This window comes from Geospiza fortis, unplaced genomic scaffold (assembly GCF_000277835.1).
Source record: "Geospiza fortis unplaced genomic scaffold, GeoFor_1.0 scaffold1273, whole genome shotgun sequence".
In the NCBI taxonomy this organism is placed as follows: Eukaryota; Metazoa; Chordata; class Aves; order Passeriformes; family Thraupidae; genus Geospiza; species Geospiza fortis.
The window spans coordinates 30149-30798 of record NW_005054901.1 but is presented as its reverse complement, the minus strand read 5'-3'; the positions used below and the strand labels follow the sequence as shown (position 1 = coordinate 30798).

Genomic DNA, 650 nt, shown 5'->3' with positions numbered 1-650 from the left:
CAGGAATGCAGGGATGAGCTGCGAGGTGCAGCATTGCTGCGCTGTGGAAGGATCCCTGGATCTGCAGGCATGCAGGGATTAGCAGGGATGTGTAGGGATCTGCAGAGATTTGCAGGGATGCAGGAATTCAGGAATGCGGGGATATGCAGGGATGTTCCGGGCTGCAGGGACTCGGGAATGACGGGATTCAGGAATGGAGAGATTTAGGGATGCAGGAACGCGGGGATCTCTGCCACCCCGCACTCCTTCCCTGTCCCTCTCCCCTGTCCCTGTCCCTGTCCCTGTCCCTGTCCCTGTGGCGCCCGGGGGTGGGCCAGGGTCCCCAGCGCTGTTTTGGGTGTCCCCACTGCTGCCCAGGTGTCCCCAGTACAGTCCAAGGGTCCCCGTTCCCGCCCAGGTGTCTCCAGGAGTGTTCTGGGTGTCCCCATTCCTGCCCAAGTGTCCCCAGCCCCGTTTGGGTGTCCCCATCACACCCAGGTGTCGCCAGCCCCGTTTTAGATGTCCCCAGGCCCGTTTAAGGGTCTCCTTCCCTGTTTTGGTGTCCCCAGCCCCGTTTTGGTGTCCCCATCACACCCAGGTGTCCCCAGCCCCATTTTTGGTGTCCCCAGCCCCGTTTTGGTGTCCCCATCACACCCGTCCCTCCCCGCAGG

At 62.3% G+C, this 650-nt stretch overlaps 1 protein-coding gene across 1 annotated transcript in view; it reads left to right on the top strand.

The window, feature by feature from the left end:
- Window positions 1-650, top strand: part of NR2C2AP (nuclear receptor 2C2 associated protein) — a 6510-nt gene that overhangs the window by 4120 nt on the left and 1740 nt on the right. The gene's annotated exons all lie outside the window — the stretch shown is intronic.